Consider the following 26172-nt stretch of genomic DNA (forward strand, 5'->3'; position numbering starts at 1 on the left):
GCTATTCTTGCTCCTCTTTCAAAATGTAAACTCCTTCTGTAATGAACTTACTTTTTTATAGTCGTTCTTCTCTTCTGAAAATCTCCATATTGTTTTACGTGTAGAAAAGTAATATGCTCCTCATTTCAAGTATCCATATCTCACATTTGAAGCACGTAAACAAAAAAAGATGTCAGCTGTCCCTGCACTCATGCAAATTTGGCTCTCAGCCCCTCTTTTACATTGAAACTGTTTTCTTAGTGAACCTTAGTAGAACACACTGTAGTCAGTCTCTAACCTGGAGGGTTGCAATAGCTCTCTGTTTCCCATCATGCATCTCTAAAATGTATTCTCCATAAAACTGTCAGTTATCCTTTTAAAACGCAAACTTGATGCCATTCTTTTTGTTTAAATCCCTCCAATGGCTTCGTATCACACTGAAAATAAATTCCAAACATCTTACACTGGCCTACAATATTATGGACTCTGCCAACCTCATCTCATACAATTCTCAGTCTTGCTCACTGTGCTATTGCCAGGCTTGGCATCTTTGAACTTTACCAGCTTTTTCTTGCAATAGGACCTTTGCTGTAGCTTATCTGCTTTTTGTTCCTGGTTCCTTCTGGTCAGTCAGATCACAGCCAAGTTATCCCTTCCTCGGAGAGGCCTTCCTTTTCCCCACCTCCCCTCCAATCCAATCCAAAATATCCACTAGTCACTTTATATTCAAACATTCTCTTCAAATTCCTGAATAGTACCTAACATTTCTGGTACTTAATTTTTCTCTTCCAACTCAATTTTAAGTTGTAGAGAGCTGGGACTTAGTTTGTCTTACCTCTAAGACCCAAGCTTTGAAATTGCCTAACACATGGTACACACTTAATAAAGATGTTAGAATAAATATCAGTCCTTATCTCCTACTCATTTTACCCAATTACTTTTTCTCACAGTTTTTAAATAATTGTTTTCCCATATGCAGAACTAATGCTATTGACATCTCCCTTCTTAAAATTCTCTTGGCCTTTGAATTCTATGTTACACATATTGGGTTTTCTTTCTACATTATCATTTCCTTCTCTAGACCTGTAATTAAAAGGCTGAGTTTCTTCAAGATACTTAACTGGCCTTTTTTTCTTTCTTTCTTGGATATTTCCAATACTTTAATGGCTCCAGTGATTATGTGAAAGAAAAATTGCACTGGACAAGTTAAACAGGCTTTATTTAAGACTATTATAATAGAGAGAGATTGAACTCAAATCCACTAAAACAAAAGGCAGGAGAGTTTTAAGCCCTGGGATGAGCTAGTGGAAAATTACTGGAAGATGTGAAGAGGGAGAATGGTCAATGTGATTAGACCATCATTGTTTGTTAATTGGCATTTATTAAAGTTAGGCTCCTATTCTCCCACAGAGATTGAGAGATAAGGTCTCTTTCTTTCTGAATGGTTACATTTCAAAGGGATGGCTCCCAAATCATTGAAAAAGCCATTTCTCAGTTGTAAAACTGGCAAGAGGTTGGGAGAAGAGTTGCAACTAAAAGGGGCAGAAGGGGAATTTACAATTGCATTTTCTAAAGTAAACGCTCTAAAAAAAATAAAAGGGTGGAGGCGGGGTTGGGGGGAAGGTAGAGGTCAGCGTATTTAGACCAGAATAAACCTGCCTAAGGTTTAGTCAAGCTGAAGGGAACATTAAACCATTCTGAATGCAATTACCAGGTTATCTTCCAAATTAGTATCTTCAAACCTAATGTCTTTGACAAGCTGAGATCCTGAATTTTTAGTTGTCTGTTGAATACCTTCAGCTGGATATTCCATTTTTACATACAACTTGTCCTGTTTTAAAACAAATATTACCCTTTCTTTTCTAAAATGATTCTTATATATTCACCATGTCCTTTGCATTTTTATTGTTACTGATTTATTACCCGCATGCTATTTTAACCACTTTCTCCACCTTCATTTTTCCTGTTCAAAACAGATCTTTGGTAATTTTTCCAAAATACTACTTCGAGCATATCCCTGCCCTACAAGACCTTCAACAATTCTTCATTGTCTGTATGATCATAATAGTTTCTCACCATTCTAGAACTGAAAATAATTTCTTAATGTGCAAGTTAACAAGACTTCATAATTTTGTAGAAGACCCTACTGGTTTTGACCACTTAAGGAGACTGCAGAACTGTTAACATTGGCATAACTAAGAAAAATAGTAATAGGAGAAGAATGTGGCCCAGACCTATTTGAATAGTGACTTTACAATGGCTTACTAAGTGATATTAACAAAATGAAAGAGAATTTAAGAGAGAAATGGAGTATCTCCATTCATGGCTTTTTAAAAGTCTCTATTAGATCAGGACTTAGTACTTAATCCTTGTTTTCTCAGTTCATTTTGGGCTTACTTATCTTCTTATGTTTCCTCAATCCTTACATCAAAAACAACTCCTACCGGTTTCTTTCACTTTTATATTTTTGGCAACACTGGGAGGCTGTCTGGCAAAATGACTCCTAGAAACTTAAGGAAGAGAATAGTAAAGCTAGTTACTTCTTATGCTCCAGTCGAGGGAAAATTCTAGGATTCCTAATGTTCTTTGTTGCATCAATTGGCATCACAAGTAGTCAAGGGAGAAAACAGGTAATTCAGAGGGAAATATATTCTCGTTCCTTTGCCGAGCTACCTTCTCTGAGATTTTTACACTATAACCAGGGCATTCTCTTTGTTTCAAATACTATTTTAGGGTAAAAAAAACAAGTTGAACATGCCATTCCAGGCACTCAGGATACAGAAGCCAGCTTCTGTATGTGTTTACATATCTGGGTTAAACATTTAAACTGGACCTTACAGATTATCCTGGTACTGGGCATAGGGAAAGGGATTCACAGAAGTTAAATTGGTCAATGTGGAACTAGTTAGCTCCATTTAACGAAGCAAAGTTCATTAGACTCTGAAAGACTCCCAGCTCTTTTTCTATAGAGAAGTTATCTATTCTTAAGTAGTGATATTTTATTTAGCTTTTTTATATATGTAGTCAACTGTTATCTCTAAACCATTCCACATACATTAAGCTATGACGTATTATGTTTAAATATAATATTAAGCTTGTTTATAATGTCAAGCATACTTAAATGTAAAGTTTCTACAAATTTGCTCAGTTTCATTTTATGTAAAATTTCCTCCTTACATTTTTCTACCTATTCTAAATCTATTCTTTATTAAACTACCTCAATTATTGGCAAGAGGTAAATTATACTGGAGAACAAGTCTAGTGATTGTAACATGTATTTCCAGGATTTTAGCATTTCAAATAGGATGTGCATTTTTAAATACTAAAAAATATAGTAATACATCACCAAAAATATCAGAATTTTTTTTGTTTAGAATTTTATTAGTTTGGGTAATGCTAGTTACTCCAACAATTAAAGTCTGTGTCTTAGTGACCTAACCCGATAGAATTTTATTTTTTAGTCAAGTAAAACTCATTTGACAATAGGGGTGTTCTTGTCAGGTCTCCTTTTCAGGGGATGTTCAGCCTGCTGATTAGAAGAGAATGGAGAAATTACACTCACTTCTTAAAATTTCTCACAAAGCAGTGAGAACAAAGCAGTGAGAACAAGTCACACGGTCCCATCTAGTTTAAGGGAATCTAGGGGCTACTTCCAAGCAACAATTCTAAACCATGAAATGGGATCACAAATCTTTGGTACTCAGCTTTCTATTTCTGCCACAAAAGCTCTTATTTAGGTGTTTAAATAAAATGTGAAAACTCGGTTATATCTTAAAGTCAAAATCAATTACTCATTGGAAATATAGTAAAACACAGTCCTTTACATAGATGAAAAGCTTAGATAGATATGTTCCTGTATATTTGTATTACAAGGAACTTCTATTGGAAGAATAATTCCTTCTTGAATTTGAAGACTTTCAAAACAAGTATGGAAATCGATTCAGGCAATTCTGCAATAGAATTTCCAACTACTTAAGCTAAATCTAAAGAAAATGAAGAAAACTGGATTTCTTTCTTTTTTTTTTTTTTAACAAAATGTATATTTCACTGAGTTTAAAAGATTTTTCAAAAATATCTCATGCAAGCTATAAAATGAGAGACAAGATTATTTAAAAGTGGATTCAAGAGAAACTCCTTGGAGCTAGAGCAGGGGTTAGAGAACTATGACCAGCAGGACAAATCTGACCCACTGGCTGTTGGCCATATTGTAAGTAAGGTTGTATTAGAACAAATCCATGCCCAATTACTTACACATTGCCTATGACTGCCTTTACATGTTGCCTTTTGCATTGCAATTACTATTGCAATTATACCAGAACTAAGTAGTACACCCTGCAAAGCTGAAAACATACTACCTGGCCTTTTACAGAAAAATTTCACTAAACCCTGAACTACAGTAATAATGTCTTCTCATTGTTCTATCAACTCTTGTAAAAGTTAAAGGATCCCAGTGTAAAGTAAGAGGTTTATCCACAGCTAGAACAATCGGCACAAAAATATTCTCATAACTGAATGACATTTTAAACCCATTTTCATTTTAATCTCACACTTTAAAAAAGATTAATATTGTTTATTTTCTACCTGAATGACTCGTTAAATTTCCTTTATCTTATATAGTATTTAGCATGCTATCTTAGGAATGTGTTAATTATTTTATCCGTAAATAACTTATACTAGAAAGGCAACCTATTTTAATATATAGTACAAACATTTTCACTTTAAAATTTGTAATGCATTTATTCATTTTGTAATTATATTAAGTATTTGGTTCAATAAAATATTTATAAATTCTAGTCAGACTATTATTCCCACTAAGCTTTGGCACTTAAACTACTTGAAAATGTCCACTATTTCATCAGAATGGATGTTTGAGTTAAAGGAGGAATTAATCCAGTTACTTTGAAGTTTCCTATCTATACATATACTGAGTTTCTGACAAACATGCACACCTCCTTTCAGAACCTTCTGAAAATGATTAATACATGAAAAAGTGGGCACTGAATGAAGAGTCACTGAAGTCTGAGGCTAGACAGCAGAATAGAGATGTCACTGTCTGCCTTTGTAAGAGGTACACATGAGGAGCGCTGATGAGTGGTGGATGTTACTCAGTGACTGCTGGGAGAAGTGGAAGTTTCTATTTGGATTTTAACTAAACAAATTGGAGAAGTACTTCAACCCTCTCTCTGAGCTTTGGGTTTTTTCAACTACAGAAGAAGGAGCAGACTAGTAGTTTATTACATATAATAAATCTAATAAATTTTTATATATATTTTTCAAGGCATGCTTTCTTTAGATGTATGGATACAGGTAGATAGCTAGAGTGGTATAGAAAGAGTGATAGATTAGAGGTGGATACAAAGAGAGAGAGATTAGAGATAGAAATAAGGATAGGTAGATGGATAGATAAGTAGACATAGGGGGAGATTTTGTGTGTGTGTGTGTGTGTATACACACACATGTATATATACACACATACATATATATACACATATACACATATATATACACACACACATGTATATACATATGTGCATAGAGAGAGAGAGAGAGAGAGAGAATATGGGAGCGGGAGAGAGAGTTAGATGACAGAGAGATGATAAACCGGCCAGAGACAGGGAGATGTGTGTATGTGTGCGAGTGTGTGTGTGGAGGGAGATAGGGAGAGAATGAGAGAGATTAGAGATAGAAATAAGGATAGATAGGTAGATGGATAAGTGAGTAGACATAGGGAGGGGTGTGTGTGTGTGTGGGTGTGTATAGACATAGAGACAGAGTTGGGGAGGAGAGAGAGAAGAAAGGGATTGAGAGAGACAGAGGCCTTTGTAACACATCTGAGAAAGGTCACTCAGTACTCAATTACTCAAAATTGACTGCAGGGAGGAGTGGAAAGACAACTGTCAAACAAAAAGCAGGGCTTTTACCAATAAAGTTCTGATTCCGATTTTATATACACATATAGATATAGATTTAAATATAAATAAAGATAGAGATGGACAGGTGAGAGAGCAAGAGCAAGAGTGAGAGAGTCATGGAACTCCCCCAAGATTTGTTTCTACACAATCTTATGAAGTTTAAAATGCAAACATAAATCCAACAATTGAAGTGGAGGATGGAGGGCCAGATACCCATTCTCAGGTCTGCCCAATTTTTCTACTGTCTTTGTGGCTGGCTCATGTTAGGACTTCCTAATGGAAAGCAGCATTTGAAAAATGCTTTTAAAAATAGCATTTAAACTTCCTTTTATCTTTTATATTTAAAATCCCTCTTTTGCTAGTGAAGCATTTCCTTTTTTTTTTAACTCATTTTCATACCCCTACTACTAGTTCCTGAGCACCCCTAGTACTCATTTAATTTCCTACACCTACCTCTAGTTCCTGAGGTACTTCTTTTAATGTATCTATGTGCTATATTTTGAAACATCATCTATGGTTATACTGACCCCTTGAGATTTTATTTAATTTTAAATTTATTTGGTCTGTTCTTATCAGTCAAGTTTAAGGTTCTCTTTCTTATTCCCTGCCTGCAACCCAACACTTTGCAAGGTGCCTTACAGAGATTGGAAGGATATTATGGCGTGACCCACCACTGTGTACTAGATCTCCAACCTGGTGTTAGGCCTGTTTATGAGTACAGAAAGTAGTTTATTTCCAAACGCTTAAGTAGTGCTGTAAAATATAAACTCCTAGTAGCCCTGCAGGATTTCACTTTCCATACTACATTTTACTTTAGTCATAGCAATGGAGTTGGATAATCCAATTGTTTAATGCCATGACACCCTGTACCACTTACCTCTTGCTCTGTTCTTTCTTGGCGGGAGAGGGGTAGTTGTCAGACTTATGAGAACCCTCAACAGTATCTACTGTAGTCAGGTAACTCGAACTCTTGTGCGTGGAGACTGTGAAGAGCTCTGATAATTATCACTTACCTCTGAAAAGTAAATGACCCAAAATAGAGAATTCTAATTTTTGAAATACAAATTTTGCATTTCAGTGGAAACGTACTCCTAGTTGATAGTTCAACTAGGATTCCCTGTAGCTCAAAATGTTTCCTATTTGAGTATTTGAAATAGATTAAAGAGGATCACTAAATATAATAGCTATGCAAAATTTGGAAACAGAAACTGAAAAAGTGTGTGTGTATGTATGTGAGTGCTTCAAATGATAAATCATGTTCATGCCAGGGAGGATAAGTTAACGTCAGTCTCAAGGTGAATCAGCGAAGTTACACAGATATTAGAACACTGTGAAAGGTTTACTAACCAGTCCTGAGTCTTACTTGACATTACTGTCAAGCAAAAAAAGAAGCGTGTATTTTAGTATTTGAAATCCCTACGGTGACTAAATTGTTGATCTGTAGTCATTTTTCAAAAGTCATAAAATCACTGGAAGTGTTAAAAAAAAAACGTTCTGTTTTCATAGTCTGGAAATATTTGTAGGACTCTAGACGCTAAAATAAACTGTTATCTTCATTTGAAGTTGTTCCCAATGCCTATTCAGTAGTGCAAGTGCTCTGCATTTTTATTTCAGTGGTGAAGATAGATGATCCATCCACACCTAGTTGTCCCCTAGTATAATGGCCTTTATTTATGAGTGTTTGTGGAGAGAGCTATACTCATTGGCCAGAGAATAGGGTAAAACTACCAGGACCTTATGATGATAAAATGAACCTTGGCTACATAAAAAGATTAAAATCTTACAGTAAGGAACTTATATTTCTGGCTGTGATGGATTAGTTTGCAAAGACCAGTCTCTCCTCATCTAAGAATTATACAGGCTGGATAGAACAAAGAGGAATCTATTTGAATACACTGGAAACAAAATGGAAAGTCAGCAAGGACTAGAGAGTCCACAATCTCAGAGAAATCCTTAAAAGAAGAGAGTAACAGAGAGGGGAGCCTAATATTCAGTTCTGTTTTTTTCCCTTCCAGCAGTTTACTCATTTGTAAATGGTGGCTGAACAGCTATAAAGCTTCTAGACCCTTGTTCAGTCTCCTAGAGCTTGCGAGATAAAACTTGGAGCTGGGCACTGTCAAAGCGGGATGCTTGGGCTTTTAGCTGGGATTCCTAGAGGGTACCTGTTGTGAGAGTGAGAGTAAGAGAACCACGGAGCATCTTGTGAGTCAGAGCAAATCAGAAAATGTATCAGCTTTTATAGCATTGACATCTAGCTCTCATCAGCTCAATCAGCGATTGGGTTAATCTGTTTTATCCCTGGTTAAAGACTTGTCAAAACCAAAAACAAAGCAAAAAGATAAATCTTTGATAGAGAACAAAATTCTTCAGACTCTTGAAATATCTCTATAAATTTTCACACACAGTAATTATCATTTAGTCAAAAGTTACATACATACCAAGAGACACTGCCAAATGACAAAAAAAAAAAAAAAAAAAAAGAATACAAGCAACAGTAAAAAGAGATCTACAGGACATCCATATTTTGCAGTTACTAAATACAGACTTTAAATAAACATGATAAACATGTCTAAGAACATAGATGAAAAGATGGGGAATCTATTAAAAAGTCAAATGAAAATTATGTAATTGAAAATTACAATAACTGTAATTAAAAATGCAACATATGGATGTAATGCAAGATTCAACAAATCTATCTTTGCCTTTTTCTGTCTTTTACCACTGAAATACATGTTACAGAACAGGAGCTCTGTCTATTTTTCCTTGCTATTTCTGCAACATTGAAAATAATACGTGATAAAAATAGATACTTAACAAATATTTATTAAATAAATGAATTAATGATAGCTTGCCAAGAGACAAATAAAGTGGTGTATCCTTTTAAGGCTAGAGTTACAAGCAAGGAGATGAAAAAGACAAGACAGGGCAGAAACATTTGTTAGCACAAGGACAGCAGAAAATGAAGATAGGAAAGAGCTGCAGAATCATAGACAAGTCTCCACTCAATGTGTTCTCTTATTTGCCATCTTCTACTTCTCTCAGCTGCTTCCACTATAATGAGAGAAGTAGAAGTTGAATACAAGAAGAAATGTTGAAAGCCACCTGTGGTTACGCACCTGCTGCACAATTATGGGCTGCCCAGCAGAAAGATTGAGTTACTGAGTTGGTTCACACCTCAATAGGAGACTGATAGAACCAGTAAGTGCTATGATAGAACTTTCCTCATTCTTCTCTGAACCTTTCCTCTTGGGGAAGGGTTGCAGGAGAATCCTAAGTCTTAGACTCCTCCACAGCTTTGCCATGGCGCACGGGAGGAGGTTTCACATTAACCATTTTTCCTTCCCAAGGATAGGAAACGAAATGCTTCCCTTAAATACTGTGTGTGAAAATTTGTAGATATTATGAGAGTCTGAGGATTTTGTTTTCTGTCTCTACTTAGGCAGCAGGCCATGTAGTTTTGAAATATTTGTGCTTTTAGAATTAAATGATATTTAAAAGGAGCCATAATAACTGGAGAAAAAAAAGCAGAAAAAAAATAATAATAAAGCTGAGAACCTCAGAGGGGAATTAAGTAGCCCAGGCAGTTTATAGGCAACAGTTATAACTTCAGAATTTTCGATTGCCATCCTTTAAATATCTTCAAATTAACAGAAAGAGGGAAAGAAAAAATTTTGCTTGAGGTAAAATGTGGTTAGACCATAAGGAAACACTGAAAGCTAAAAAATAAAAGGCTAAAGTTAAATATCTACAAAAAACTTAGTCTATGCAACACAGATTTTTTTTCTTTGAGAAATTTTTTCACTGAAGTGCAGAGATTATTCTTAGACTTACCAATTTAGTCTGCTGTTTGATTTCCTTGCTTTGATCATCAAATCAGTGTTAGTGTTGTCTCTGTGAGGCCAGTGCAAGCCATCTATTCTAGACATTAGGTAAAACAAGAGAATACAAAAGGCCATAGATGAATAAGAAATCCAGGTCCCATGAAAGGAGAGAAGTTTGAAGCCCTGGCCTGGAAGCCATTCCTAGAGGATTCAAGAATTCTAGGAATACTACAGATACCAGAATTCCAGGAATGAAATACATGAGGCAGATTCCCTAGGGCATCTTTGGGTGAAGGCTAAATAGGGCAAAAACTAGCCAAGAGCAGGAGCTCAGGTTACTCAGGGGAGTCTAGAACATTCTCCTTAATTTACCAACACTGATACTCTTTGTGAAGGCCTAAGAATGATCTCTGCAAACTCCACTCAAAGAGGCAACCAACTCTTCCACCCTTTATTTTATGTTCCGAAAGTACTATTGAGAAGTTGGATCCTTTCTCACTTCATTCAATTCCTGAAAGCTATATACAGCAATTAAGAGAATACTTGTAGGTCTCTGAAAATATTAACGCTTTCCAGAGTTTGAGTAATTATTTTTGCTTAACTTATCTGTGTAAAATTACGTAGTTACAGAATGAGTAGTGTTATCTTAATTACAGAAAACAGGACTCTCTTCATTGAGATCTGACAGGTAAACAGGTGGAGGTTAGGGTTAGTGGCTTGACAGATTATAGACAACTGTCAAAACTAGGCAAAGAACATATACATACAACACACACATACAAATACATACACATACCGTGAAATAGATCTGATTCTACCAGATTCCATTAGACATTTATTTCATTTTTTATAAACAGTGCCTTGCAATCCAATAACACAATAGGAAACTAGGTAAAGGGGCTGTTTTTTGTCACTCAGTGTGTCACGGTATAATTTTACCTATCATTATTTCAGCTGAAGGTGGCATTTAGCAGTTCATTAGTGATTAATAGGGCCCTCCATTGCTCAAAATAATCTTAGATATTTAAGGAAAGCATTTAGTTTAGATTGACATTTTTTCTATCCTAACCATGTCTCTAAAACAAACAAACTAAAAAGTTATGGTGAATTCTATTAAGAAATATATATTTCACGTCAATTTGCTACCAAACTGTAAGCAGGAGTGACAATAAGACATAGGTCTCTCTCCCTCAGCAGGCTTCATTTCCCTATCAAAAGAGAGCAATGCGTGCAAGGTCTGAGTAGAAGACTTACCATTTTTCAGCACTGCACCGTCACTCTCTTTTTATGTTTTGTTCATAATGGTAACTGTCTGGTTTGATGCATTGGTTCTGATGCTTTCACCTGCTTGTTGTCATTCAGGTGCTAAACGAGGAGTATGAATATGTATAATTCTTTCAAGAGTGCATTAGAATGACCCATCTTGGCATATTTTATGACATATCCCACCAGACCCTGATTATTTTGTGAAGTTGGCATTCAAGTTATACTGGTTGGCTTTTGATAGCTTTTGCCAACGTCTTCGGAGCATATATGATTAATCAGTACAATAAAATGGGACACTCTAAAATGCAGGATTGATGCATGGGTAAGGATTTTAAAACTTTCATTCCTTTATCAGTCATTCAAGACAGTTTTAGTAGCCTGTTACCGGAAAGTATTTTAGGACATCTTCCACCATTTGATCACTGTGCTGGTATTGTGTAGCCCCTCACACAATGGGGAGAAATGAATCTTTTGATTTTGATAAAGATTCTGCCTTCTAGATGAGGAAGTAGTGTTTTCTTCTTTGGAATATTGTCAAGTGACTTTTGGTAGGTAATAGAAACCAATAGTAGCTGGGAAATCTTAGGCCTCGTTGAAAAGGCCTTTTGAGAATCAAGTCTGGATTGGAATTGGAGAAGGTTCTTTTGTATACCCCTTCATTGGGCCACTGGGAAACACATGGAAAATTTGCAAGTCTGACTGTTTTTATTCATTCACTCATTTAACAAATTCTTATTGAGCCCTATGTGCCAGGGACGGTGATAAAAATGACACAAAGTTAGTAGGAAAAGCCTCTCCTTAAGATATTCATAGTGTAACTGCCTGATGGGTTCTTCTAGCCCACTGCGCAGACAAAACCAGTTCACTGAAACCATGGCATTGCAGTAAAGAGACTTTAACTGACACAAGGCTGGCTGTGCCATGTGGGAGACAGTTATTACTCAAATCAATCTCCATGAAAATTTGGAGGCTAGGGTGTTTCAAGGAAAGTTTGGCAGGCCAGGGAGTCTGCTTCTGGATGGGGTCGCAGAACCCCTTGGTGGGTCTGGGTGGAGCCATTGGTTGTCCACCCATCCATGGGTCAGAAATGTGGAAACCTGAAAAGACATCTCAAAGGCCAATCTTACATTCTACAATAGTGATGTTATCTGCGGGAGTAATTGGAGAAGTTGCATATCTTGGGACCTCCAAAATAGTACATGGGAGTCTTTTATATCTGCACATTAGCAGAATTCAAGTTCCTCTCATCCTCCTAACCTGATGGTCTTTTATTAAGTAGACAAATATGGTTTAGTTATGGGAAGAGCAACTATCATTTAAACTATAAACTAAATGTCTCCTAAAGTTAGCTTGACCCTGGCCCAGGAATTATTAAGGGCAGTTTGGAGATTAAAGGCAAGATGGGGGTTGGCTAGATCAGATCCCTTTGACTGCCATAATTTTCTCACTGTTATAATTCTTGCAAAGGCAGTTTCAATAGCTTTGTTGTGGAGAAAATAGATGAATGTATGGAAAATGCATGCAGTCTTAAAGCATTCAAGTTAAACACAATCTCTCTTAATTTAAGGGTGGAAGAAAAGTATTCCTGGAAATCTAATTATTCAAACCTTAAAACTCTACTTTTGGTAAATGCCTTAGAAAAGATCATGGCTTGGTATTGATGATCCCAAGCCACAAAATGGCAAATGCAGACCAGTTTATGTAGAAAGAAACAAAACGCATATATTACAGAGATGAGGATTCAGATTGGACAATTATTTTCTCAGTCTCATTGATTAAAGGTTATTGTCTTTTTTATTTTTTACTGTGAGGAATTTGGAGTTTTAAGGATACACTATCTTTCAAATTTGATTTTCTATACATACATCTGTTGAAGTCTATACATTTTTCTTTAAGATGGATAGTTCAGCCATTTTTAGAACATTATTTTTGTCATAGTTACAAAATGTCAGGTTAGAGTATCATTTAACAATACTATTGTGCGTACATACTTGGACTGACTGAAGAACTCTGACCAATAGGATCAAGATTCTGGTTTTCAGAGGGCACGTTTTACAGAATTTCATCTCACCTGGGAAGACTGAGTATTGCCATGGCAGGGACATAACCACTCTGAGATTTCTTTTCTAATAAGGCCTTCCAGAGAGGGAAGAAGAAAAAGAGGATCCACAGGAGCACAAACAAAGACATATGTGGATTCATAAGTTGCTGCGAGTTTCAGGACAGTTTAATCTTATTTTACCATTTCTCAGCAGAAGTAGCAATACTGGTTCACCAAAACACTTATATGTCTCTATCAAGGTATCTTTGTGTTCATCTTCATTCTCACTATTGGCAATATGAAGGGGTGATTGAGTTGGAGGAATTTCTAGCTCCAGATAATTTCCATCTATATTCCCCAAATCATATATGTATATTATATACATTTCCCAACCAGAGCCTAGAATGAGGAATGGGTAGAATAAATAAAACATGGGAGATGTAAAACATGTCCACTCTGTGTTTGCCTCCTCAAGCCCGAATGCATTTCATAGGATGAAATGGACATAGAGGGCAGCCCATAAAGGGAAAACAAGTCATCAATAGACAACCTTTGTGAACAATCTAGAACCTAAAGGAAAACTTCCCCTTCATCCTCTGAAGGTTTACTGAAAATCACAACTGACAAAAGAATAATAGGAGAAAAGTCATACGTATTTGTTAATGTGCACAGGAGGGTGCTAGGGAGAAATTGCAGAGTAATCACCCCTCAGCCAATGGGATACAGATGCTCATATATGAAACCACCTTTGCAAAATTATGACAGAGATCTCTGACATGGGTGACTCCATCTTGCTTCTAACCTCAAAGGGTGGCTGTCTTTTATTCCTGGGTGTAAGCCAACTTTGGGAGAAATTTAGTTTACAGTTTAAATAATAGCCTTTCCCCAAAACTAAACTGTTCTTATAAAACTAATGAAAAGACCACCAAGATAGGAGGATGAGAGGGTCTTGAATTCTAAATAATTACCAGCCATTATTCTGTAGTTCATAAGATTTGCAACTTCTCTAGTTGAGCAGATAACATCACTATTGTAGAACCCAAGATTGACCTTTAGAGATGTGTTTTCAGGTTTTTTTCATTTCTGACAAGGGATAACCCCATCCGGGCCCTCTAACCAGTCCTGTGGCCCCTACCCAGAAACTGACTCAGCACAAGAGGACAGTTTCATTTCCCTATTATTTCTCCAACTCAACCAGTCAGCATACCTCCTACCATAGCTCCTTGCCCACCAAACTATATTTGAAAAATCCCTAACCTCCAAGCCTTTTGGAGGATCATTTTGAGTAATGACGCTGTTTCCCATGTAGTGTGAGTGGCCTCATGTCAATTAAACTCTTTACTGCATGCAATGACATGCTCTTGGTGAGTTCATTTTGTTTGTGCAGCAAGCAGGAAAAACCTATTGGGTGGTTACATATACCCTTCTTCTTAGAGGAAAGGGAGATGTGGAAATGTAGATTATTTGAGAAGTATAGCAAATGATTTTTCAGGAAATTGAATGGGCTTAAAGTACATACAGTGGCCTAGGACAAAGTCTGCTGGGCTCACAGAGCAGGCAATAGTTTGTGACAAGTCTGTCCAAGTGTGTTGACAGATTAGTCTTTTTTCCTATTATGAATTTAATTAATGAACACTCAGGGAAAGAACCAGAGGTAACGATTTTCTTTGATGGGTCAAGATTTTAGGCAGATGAGGGCAATTCCGAGAATGACTTCATCCTGTTCCCAAGAGGCAGAAGATTAAGAGACAGGGTGGCAGGGTGGTGTGGAGGGGGAGTCAGGGAGACCTTGAGATTTCCTCAGTTCAGCATGTCAAAGTGCCATATTTTAAGTTATTTGTGAACCCCAACAACAATAATAGCAGCCAATTATATTTAACACTTACATGCCAGTTACTTTTCTGTATGTTTTTGTACAATAGCACTAATCCTTAGTTTATTTAATCCACATTTGTATCCTTAGTAAGTGGAGGAGCCAAGATTTGAGCCAAGGTGGTCTGCCTCCTAAGCCATGTTCACATCCCTGGAGAAAAGATCTCTTTTAAATCTCATCTACTCTTTCTAGCAACACAAAGAATGGCTCAGTGATTGCTCTGGTCTTCAGTGGTATATGATTTGTTAGTGTCAGCTTTAGCTTTACAGAAGGGGGTGCATTTGAGGTCCTTTCTCAAGGTTCTGAATTTGATTTATCATTTGATATTTAAGAGAGAGAGTGAATTTTCACCAATTTTGGTTGCATTACTGCCCACGCTAGAGACTAAAGGCAGAAAAAGTTCTGTTTTGATTCTTTGTAGAATGAATTACAAAGTTAAAACTACTTAATTGCAAATTTCGTAGACCAAGAATTCAGAGAGGAGGCCAGTTTTGAAAGTCAAATACTCATGATGATTATGGAGTAGTTGAAAACCATAGAATAAGGCTATATGGTAGCTCCACTTTGCCCTCCAGGTACCAGCAGATTTAGATGAGGAGCCTCTTGTTGACAAAGACTCACTCCCTGTCTGCCAACACCCAGATTTATCAACAGGAAATTAATAGCTTCTGCACCCCGTCATTTCATGGGCAGTCTGAGAATAAGCAGAGAATATATGCATAGAGATAATTAGACTTTCAGAGGTAAGGTGCTGCTGAATGTTTGATTTCTTGTTTTTCCTTTTTTTTTTTTTTTTTTTTCCGAAAAAAAATAAATGGAAGTGGCTAGAATTAACACACAGTGTTCAAAACAGAAGCTTGGAGAAACCACTGATAAGCAAAGTCTGGCTTTCTAAAAGCAAATGCACAGGGTTCCAAACAGAGTAGAGAAACAAAAGCCTGAGCTGCTCTGGTTAAATAGTTTCTACATTTTGAAAAAAATCAACCACAACTGGCAAAACATTTTTTCTTTCCTCTTTTTTCCCCCTTAAATCTACAGGGAAGAGACATCTGATACCAACTACCCTCAGCTCTCTGGTCTTTTGAGTTCATTTTCCAAATCTATACAGAAAAGCAGCAGAGAATATATAGTAGAATAAATGTGTCCAGGGAAGAAATAAGTGCATTGGGGAATTGAATAGAAATGATAAAAATCACTCACACTTCTTTATTGAAATAATTAAATATGAAGTGGAGTGGAGAGTAGCAGATGAATTCTAATAGTAATTGAATTGGCACTTAGGAGTTACCTTATCTGCCTTGCCACAATTCAAAACTCCCCACAGTGTTTTCTCTCAGTCCACATCATATTAATTATGCCTCTCATCCACCATCTTGTTTGTGAGCAAAGTAGTTAGTATGCATGGAGAGGCATTCAGCTATCCTAACGGGGTTCAGTGAGTAGTTATTTCATCCCTCAAGAAAATGGCATCTGTTTCTCTAGCACACAAGAAGCAGCTAATACACACACCAACTGCCATGGGGATTTCTTCTTCCTGCTTTATGAAAAGAACAAAGGTTTCTGTTTTTCATAACTCAGATGCATGGTCCTGCTTTCTCTATCTGGGTGAAAATCTTGGAGCTTGATTCTTGTCAACTCCATCTCCAAAAATATTTGGTTTCCCACAAGTAAGTTTTCTGTTTCATATGCATCTTTGCAGATCCCACCTATCGCATGTCATGCAGAATACTTGCTGAAATCCTATGTAAAAGTGGAATTTTGTTATAAAATTTTTCCTCCTATCATATTTTCAACACACTTCGTTTTATTTTATAGAACAGAGAAGATTATTGATGCAGGTTTTCCAGCCAATCAAATTATTCTGCCTCTGATTGCCATGTTCTCTGGATGGGGGAATATAATGATAGATGATTTCTGCAGTATACAAGTTCTTTTCAACCTTGATTATATGGACTAGTTTTCTTGTGTTAAGATTAGTCAGTGGGAAGAATGGAGTTGAGGAGTAAAGATTTTGCTAGCTGGAATTCTATTTATCTTGTTCTGCTTAAACAGTTCCAGCAAAAATAAAAAATAAAGGTGGAGGGATGTTAACTAAGTTTAACCTAAGGCCAATTGTGTTAAACTAATTAATCACTTAAGAATAAGAGGGCAAATTGAGACAATAATAGAAAACACCATGTATGGAGTCGACCTGTTGCCTGGCTCACCCCTTTGTCTATGTGTGCATAATTTAATTGCCATCTGAAATATTATTCTTGTTCATTGTCAAAGTAATTCATTGGCTTGCAAGAAAAGATGAAGACTTGGGCCTCTGGATCAAGGCACTGAGAGGCTTCAGTCATACTATAAGTTCCCTTTGAGGGTGAGGGATGTTATATAATTTTTAATAATTAAAAGTATCGTTACGAATATTAATTTGTCTCTCCAGCCATCTGGCGGGTAGCCCAGTAATACCAGAACACAGCATGGAAAATTTTGGTGTAGGGATATGTTTTGGGAGGCATTGCCTCAGAGGCCAGTATAAGAGATCACAGTAACTGTTGGGGAGAAGACAGATATGAACATGCTGATTGATTTCTTTTTCAAGATCAAATGTGCATCAATGTCTCTCCAATTCCTTTATTGTCTAGGTATCATTTCCTGCTACTGTTTGTTATTTGACTCGTAAGCTTTTATACCTTCTCCATTATCCTTAAGTTTTTCTTAGGCTAAGCTAGGCTTCAACCAAGAGTATATTTTCAGGTGCAATTGAGACTCCAAACTTTGATTTCCACATTCTGATATACCAAAACATAAGCCAGGAGTGAGGCTATGTCTACACTCTAATTCAATAAATTAGAGATTGGAAAGGTATAAGATTGACCAAACCTGACTTTTCAGAATAAAAAGCACTAACTTCAAGATTTTATTTTGAACACTTTTGAAATATTTTCTAGTACTTTAGGGTGGTTCTAAATATGAAATAATGTGTTACTTTTTGCATTCCTCTGATGAAAGTCGTAGTCTTCCTTAAAGTAAAAATATAACCCTAAATTACCTGATTTGATCACCGGTGTTTATCAAATTAGTTATTTGCTAAATCTATATTCTTACTTAACCTTCATGGGCATGACAGCAATTGTATAGGCTTCAGAGATAACAAAACTGTAAATGTTGTGCAGAATAAAAGATTTAACACCAAATGGTGTGATTAACTAATGGGACTGCATTGCAAGTGGCAGCGCAACAGGAAAATCCTTGCATTACTGTGAAAAAAAAATTAAGATGGATACAACGTATTAAGTCCTACAAATGAGAATGAAAAAGTTGTAGGAAAAAAAAAACAAATTCTAGTGCAGGAAAATCAGCTTAGTGAAAATTGAAAATGCATGTAATAAAACTAATTCAGGCAGGATATTAATCTTGTGTAAAAAAGATAAAAGCATGTTAAAGTCTGATTGTAAAATATTAATGTGCTAAACCATCATAAAACTTCACATATGCCCTTTAGCGATAGTATTGTTAATGATGATAAAAACTTATTTGCAAATTCTTCTTTTATGAAGTCTGGGAACAGAAAATCTGAAAATGAAGACTAATGTAGACGTCTACTGTGTGTAAAAGATAGGAAATGGTGGAGGTTAACGAGGTTTAGGGCAACTGGTCTCTTGACATTTAACTGTGTGACCATAATCAAAGACGCTGTGCAGTCTCTGAGTGAAGTGATTCGAAATGATTCAGGTTTGCACCCTAATAACATTGGGGGTATTCTTAACTCTTCCTAATGTGTTTTCTGATGGGGCACATGCTCTTGGAATTGCACTTATCTTGGCCCACAATAAAGGAAACTGCATTTCTAGATTTTTTTCTTCCACTGAAGCCCCATTTTAACAAAAATAAAGGTGGAATTCATCTCAAGCCTTATTCTGCTGTTACATCATTATGTTACTGACTCTGAATTTTAGGGGCTAGAGTGACTGAAATTCTGTGATAGCTCAGAAGACTGTTTTTGTATAATAGGGGGAGGCAGCAGGAAGAACTGAAGTAGGCTGTCCTGGGTCAATCAGCTTGACCTGCATGCAAATCCTTATTATGTCAATTACTACAGGATGTTGATTAATTTATTTAACCCCTCTGAGTCATGCATACTTCCTAGAAAAAACACATAGGGACAAAAGAAAAAAAAAAGGTTAATAATCCCTGTTTGCATAGTTTTTGTGGGAGTCTATAATGAAGTATATAAAGCTTCTGTTGTCAGTGCTCGAGTGCAATAATAATTATTAACATTTTATTACTGAATTTTTTTTATCTACTCAGAAAGTTCTACTAGCTGACCTCCCACACAGTATGGGTATTCCACACATCATGATTCAGTCACCTATTTCCATGTAACTGGAAAGTTTTCTGTGTTCATCAATGTTTAAGAAAATCCTATTCATGTTTTAACACCCAAGTCACATCCCACTTTTTCCAAAAGGCATTTCCACCTCCTCCATCACAAGATATACCTTCTGTGTTTCTCTGGTCTCCTGTTAAAGTTATCTTCCTTTCAACTCTGGTCAAATCATGTTTTATTTCTCCCTTAATAGCAGGAGCAATGACTTGTACTTCTCTCACATCTCACCTTTCTCACAAACTCCTAAAACATTTAGCATGTTACCTAATACCTGTTTGAAATTCCTTTATTTGGTTGCATTCTTAGAACACAGGACCAAGAGAAATGCAAATTCTTTGATTGATTATGAAGACAAGAGCATGGCCTTTGAAGAATTTTTAAAAGCATGCAGCTCAGGTTTTGAATATGACTTCAGGACCTTCCTAGTTTGTAAAATGACACTATATTTAAGGCATATGTCTAATTAGAAGTGAGCCAAGGAGTAGACCATCTGTCATTGACTTTAAAAACTCATCATCGACCTGATTGTGAATATATATTAAATGGACTTTTCTCAGCTACACTGCTGAATGTATTTGTGCTTCCGTTCTCTTTGGCTCAATTTACCTTTACCACTATTATCTTCTCATTGTTGATTCATGTCCAGGTACTGTTTTTTGATGTCTTGTGAAGTCATCAGCCCAAGTGACATGGTGAACAAAGGGAAAGAAACTCTGCTCTCACCAATCTCATGCCATTTTGCTTTTCTGCCTCAATAGCTTTTCCTCTTTAAGATACAGAGAGACCTTCCACAGATCAGAAGGCAGCTCAGGGAACATGGAGGCCAGACATCTAGATGATAACAGGGATGCCTATTTATAAAAGTTTGTAAAAATGAAAGAGGAGTCTGATAGCAAAACTGGATTGGTTTTACAGAGCAGAGGTAACATATCCCAGGTAGCCTAGGCCTAGCTGTGTTATCCCTGAGAGAAACTGAAGTCCACATAGCAGCATTTCATTAATTTAAGTAAACCTTTGGAACAAAAAGGCAGAGGGAGCTCAAAACAAACATCTTGTGTTGCTGATTTTTAATATCTTGTGTTTTGTTTTCTTATTTGTAGTACCACTACTTGGGACTGACTTGTCTGCTAATCCATATTTTAAAATCCAGTGCATGGATAAACCTACTACCATAGTCTATAATCTCCTATTTAATTAAGAGATAAGCCTTAATAAAATATGGTTAGCATGAATAAGCTTTGGATATGATCCTATGGTCATGTCATCCTAAATACTGTTTGGAGTAAACCATCAATAAATGTAAGCTTTTTAAAAAAATATAAGATGTCTCTAGAATGGATGAAGAAGTATCTTGGACATGAGAGATTAGTAAATTAAAAAAAAATATGAGGCCTTTTATAAAAACACATTTTTAAGACTTTTTAAACACTCTGGCTTTAGGAACGAACACACATATTGGCTCTGATTCAATTCTCCATTTGACATCATAGGCCCGAGTTTTGCTTTTGCTTTGTTCCTGCATAGGATAGATGTTTTCAGACATAACAAGGTTCAAATAATCTGATGATGATACCAGAAACTTTTGTTTTGTCTTTTTCTTTAAAAAAAGAAATATCTGTTAGTGGAAGGCATTAGAAACCAGTAATTATAGCACTACTAAGGAAGTGACCTTACAGGTTAGGGTCAGTTAACCTGTTAAGTTAGATTTGTATGAAGTGAAGCTTATTTAGCACTTGATTCTATACAGTCCTATTGTGTTCTTTAAGATTTCATATGACTGGTCTTCCCAAATAGAAACAATTCAAGAGAAAAGTTTATTTTGCTTTACTGTTCCTAAACACTTCCAAGTCTGTCAATTCACTAAACGCAGTGCAGTTGGATTAACCGCACCATAATACTGAACTTCAGTTTCCTTTTTGTCAAATGGCAACACTTATACTTGCCTTGACTAATTCATAGGATCATTCTGAGGCTTACTTGGGATATCAGATGTCTAACCATTTCATAAGTTGTAAAGCCCTATATAGATATTAAATATTATTGTGATAAATGACACCCATAAGTAGTTGTTCAATTATATAACATTAATATAATGAGGTCACAAGCCAAACAGTTGGTTCTCACAGTATTTTATTTGTGGTATGAAAAAGTAAGCAGTTTCTAAAGTACTTCATGTAATTCTAGTTGTAGCTTACAGACCAAGATAATTGAAAATTTAATTTGTATGTATTTCTTCATATTGATGAAATGAAATCTATTTCCTCCTCTGAAGAAAAAAACAACTGTTTTCCATGAAGCAGCATATGTCTTATAATTCTACACCCAGGATCATGGAAGTTACTATAAAGGTGAGACATGGTACACTGTTTAATAGAATGTACTAAAATTTCTTCCAACACCTATTTTTTAAAACTGAAAAATTATAATTCAAACCATTACAATTTTTATTGCTAACATGTTTATTCTCTCAAGATCATAAAATATCTATTACCTTTAATATGGAAATCTATTAAAGAATATATTCATTGCCTGAAGGTATGTGGGGGCAAATTCCAATGACTAGACTTGCTGAATATAGTATGGCAAAAAAAAAAGAAATAGATTTTGATTATTCTATTCTATGAAGTTAACACAAATTTAATATAAAAAATTTGCTGTTCTTAGTCATTGGGTACCTAGTGTGAAATGTCGAAACTAGAACAATGCCAACTATATATATATATATAGTTCTTATTTGCCAGTACAAACTAAGCTGTTCCTGTATCAGTGAACCCATAAATAAAAGAACATACAATATATTAGAAACAGAGGGATACAGAAATTGAAAAACTTTCTTCTCATTCAAATCCTTTATGCTCCCCTCCAGAGCCAAGCTTCTTAATTATGTAAAATTATATAAGATGTTTATTTTTATACAGAAAGTCAGACTTCAGGCCCCTCACACCACTGATGCTTCTTCTTGTAAAGTCATCTACAGACTTTTTCTTAAAAAAGTAAAGCAAATGGAAACCTTATTGAACTTAACTTACTTGAAAGTTCAGCAACATTTAACACTGTGGTGACCTCCTCTTTTTGAACATACTTCATTCTCTTGATCTCAGTCACTCCTTATTCCCCATTTCCCTGGTCATTTCCTCTTAAGGCATTCCTTTCTCTGCCTGAAGATCAAATGCTTATTTTACTGAGGATTCTGTCCTCTTGTTGAATTAAACAATTTTCCTGTAGAAAATATAATTCAACATTAATTGATGACTCCTTAATCCAGCAACAACTTCTTCCTAAGCTTCAGACTCAAAAAGCCTAATGGACTTAAGGATATGTATATTTTCCTGCCCTATTTAAACTTAACATGTCCAAAAGTAAATATAAAATATCAGCACCAAAATCTGCTCTTCCTCCACTGCTCTCCATTTCCACAAATGGTGCCATAGTCCATCCAGTTACCAAAGCCAGAAACTTGTTAGACTCTTGTATTTCACTTTTTCCCCCTCTGTCCCATGTCTAAGCACATATCAACTTCCATTCATTTTATTTTTTACCTGAATGAATCCTAAGTCTTTGCTTCTCTCTCTCTAATTTCAGGCCTATATGAGTATCAGTAAACGCCAGGAAACATGGTAGAGGGCTTGAGTTCCCTCTCCTTTTGATATATCCTATCACTTTTAGCTCTCTCTTGGATTAGAGGAAGGGTATGAACATAATTCCATATTAGTTTATACATATGAGGTACAGATCTCTGATACAAATTACAAAGGCAGCAGCCAAAATTTGAGAATCCTTTATGATTGAGGCACAATCTCATGGCCCAGCTACTCCATATTTTGCCCCACCCAGTGCCCTTACCACAAATCTGACTGTTGTTACCTCTTACCTGGGTTACTTTAATAGCCTCGTGGCAAGTATTTCTGCTCCTGGATTTATAACTTTAGTCTATGATTCACACAATAACTAGAATTAGCCATAAGTATTTGAGAATGACAAAGTGAATAAATGATCATAAATATTTTAGAGGCTTTTAAATGCCACTCTCATCCCCAAATAGGAAGGTTTAATTCCCAATTCACTTAAAAAATTATTGGTGTATAAGTGCCCGTTAAATATCATAAGTGCCCACAAAGTCCTTTCAGCAACACATCATATGTTTAAAAAAATTTTCCCTCACTTAAAAACAGAGATAGATACTGCCTTTTTTCTCAGATACTTTAGTCCAAAAAAAATGTTTTTCTGTTAGGTATATCAATTTTAAAGCCAAGAAGAAATTGGTAATATTATTCTTTTAATGGTCATATGTGTATATATACATATATAAATATAATTATATATCTATAATTATTATGTATGTCCCACAGATCCTCTGCAGAGAGGTCTATGATGACATCATCTAATCCCCTCCATAAGTCTTCATGACATCCCATTTCTTTTCAATCCAACAAAAAGCACATTTGTTATGGAACTTACTCAATTTACTTTGGGTGCAGTCAACTTTACAACCTTTTTGGTTTACCACTTCATGTTCTCCCTGGTTGGCACAACCTGGACTGACATAAAAGCAGACCTAGTAAAACCCTGGAGAAATAGAGCAAACAATTTTCTAGCCCCACTCTATTTTTATAGCTGTCAATGCTATCTAAATGGCTGACTTCCTGAGCTATGTTAATTGCATTTTAGGCTTTCCTAGATTTCCTATCTGACCAAATTTTAACTAAGAAACTATAATTAGAAGATTTATAAGTTGACCCAACTGATTTTGTTATTCTGGAACTGAAAGGACAGTGTATTTTATGGTATTGCTACTAAGGATTACTAGGGATTTGCAGTTCACTGATATGGATATTGTCCATAATTCGGCTATGATAAAATAGGTGTACAGTGGGACTAATAATCACTGACAATAAACTTGGTTTTAGTCTCAAGAGCTATATGGAAACAAAGATGAAAAATGAAAATAGCAACCGTAGTTGCAGCCCTCACAGAAAGCAGACAATATACTGATGTTTGTATAATATACACAGATATAATACAAAACAGAATCTAAAAATAAGAGCTGACATTCATTGAGTCTTAATATATGCTAGGAATTGACCAAAAGCATGTATGTGGATAACCATTAATCCTTACAAAAAAACATGCAAAGCTTTTCTAGATAAGAAAATGAATACTTAGAGAAGTTAAATAATTTGCCCAAGTTTGAGCAGGTCAGGATTAAACTTAATTCCATCTGCCTGTTTGTTTTCTCTGTAAACCTGTGCTATTTTCATAAATGCCAGGGAAGAAATAAAGTTGTGTGTGTGTTCAAAGTAAGTTATATTTATCCCTATTTGGAGCCTCAGGGGAGGCTTAGAATAAAGATTTTATTGTTATTTATGCTAAAAATAGCATGGAAAAGGGTCTGGATGAAGGTAAATATTCTAGGCAGAAGAAATAGCAAGAAAAGCATCAAAGTGGGAAAGGGAGGAGTGTGAACAGAAAGCAGTGAGTTGTATATCTGCATTGCAGGCTAAGTAAAGGATGAAAAGGTAAGTTGTGGTCAGTTTATGAAGGGGCTAAGGAGTTTCAACTTAATTCAGTAGGCTATGGGGAACCATCCAAGTGTTCTGAGAAGCTTAATTACTGAAATATAATTATACTCTAGAAAGGCTTACCTGGCAACAGAATGTAAATGGATAGTTGTGTGGGAGGGGAGATTGAAAGATAGATAATTGTAAAAGGCTATTGCAGTAAGAGGATAATGAAATGAGGTAGGACCAAAAAAGTAGGAAGGTGAATGAGGGAACGTATAACCGCAGTTATCTTCTAAACTGTCCAGTTTTGAGAATTATCATTGCTGATCCTCATATAATAGATTGTGGTTTGGTGCTTAGCAGGGCTAGAAACTACAAACCTTGGGAACTGAATGGTTCCATTTAGGTCTAAAATACCCATAATGTATGACCTGTTGTAGATTCTATAATTGAGAAATATTTATAATAAATATTTTTGTGCGGCTTGAGAAGCAACTCACCACTCAAGATGCTTGGTTCTCTATGTTGTAGAAAGGAAAAGCTATTCAATGGTATAATCAAAGTCCTAGGTGTTACGTAGAGGTCTTGGCATAACTGGTACTGTGACTTCAATTTCTAGGCTCAGGTTTCTCATTTGGAAAATGTCAGTAGTAATAATTATGGCCGGGCGCGGTGGCTCAAGCCTGTAATCCCAGCACTTTGGGAGGCCGAGGCGGGCGGATCACGAGGTCAGGAGATCGAGACCATCCTGGCTGACACGGTGAAACCCCGTCTCTACTAAAAAATACAAAAAACTAGCCGGGCGAGGTGGCGGGCGCCTGTAGTCCCAGCTACTGGGGAGGCTGAGGCAGGAGAATTGCGTGAACCCGGGAGGCGGAGCTTGCAGTGAGCTGAGATCCGGCCACTGCACTCCAGCCTGGGCAGCAGAGCGAGACTCTGTCTCAAAAAAAAAAAAAAAAAAAAAAAAAAAAAATTATTCTCTTTGCTTCTCTCAGTTGTTATAGGAAATCAAATGAGGTAATTACTTTAGAAAACAAAAAATTATCTCTTCTTTTAAGGGTAGGGATTATTTCATTGTACCTCTTTATAGACTCCAAAGCACTGAATTAAGCCCACAGTAGGAGGTAGAAATGTTTGTTGAATGAGTGGTGTGTACAGGAGTTTGGGCAGAAGAATGGCTTTTGTACCAATTCATTGATACTATGTTCTATGCAGCAAATGTGGGCACATGATTTTATCCCAAGTTGTAAGCCCTTATTGAAAGAAAAGGACAGGAAACAGACATGGTTGTGACTAGGGACATTATAGAAATATGAAATAAAGTATAGCTACTATTGGTTCATTTTCTGTTGGAGGTTCTTTATGACCTACTATAAAGATGTAAAAGCTACAGAGAAAAAAAAC

Source organism: Macaca thibetana, chromosome 7 (assembly GCF_024542745.1).
Source record: "Macaca thibetana thibetana isolate TM-01 chromosome 7, ASM2454274v1, whole genome shotgun sequence".
NCBI lineage: Eukaryota > Metazoa > Chordata > Mammalia > Primates > Cercopithecidae > Macaca > Macaca thibetana.